Here is a 568-nt window from a genome sequence, read left to right as displayed (position 1 = left end):
TCACGGTGGTGCATGCCAACGGCACCGTATGATGAAAGGTATACATGAGTTATGAGGGCTTAAAAGAAAGAATATGCCATAACCCTGGAGAAATCATGAATTGTGTCGTGTACTTAAACACTTTTTTTTTAAATATTGCATTTTTTAAATTGTTTTTGAAAAATATTGCGTCATTTTAGAAATTTTCAAAAATGTGATCCTGTCGGCCTAGCCAGGCCAATTAGTCTCTGTCGGCTATGGCTAGGCCGACAGGCCTGTCGGGCTATCCGGCTTCGGCCTTGGCTAGGCGCCTAGCCGTGATCAATTAGTACTAATTGGCCTAGCCATGATCAATTAATACTAATTGGTGTTGGCAAAGCCAATAAGTGCATGGATTTTTTACCATGCAATGCACAATTTGTGATGTCCACGATATGAAAATTGCGACAACATTTTACGTCGTCACGCCTAATTTTGTACAACATCATTATTGCAAAAAATAAAACAACATCTTTGGTCGCGTTGCACCATTTGTGCAATCGTCGATGTCGCTGTTCTGCAATAACGACATTGTTGCATAAATATGTCT

Source organism: Hordeum vulgare, chromosome 6H (genome assembly GCF_904849725.1).
Source record: "Hordeum vulgare subsp. vulgare chromosome 6H, MorexV3_pseudomolecules_assembly, whole genome shotgun sequence".
In the NCBI taxonomy this organism is placed as follows: domain Eukaryota; kingdom Viridiplantae; phylum Streptophyta; class Magnoliopsida; order Poales; family Poaceae; genus Hordeum; species Hordeum vulgare.
Note: the sequence above shows the minus strand (reverse complement) of the source record.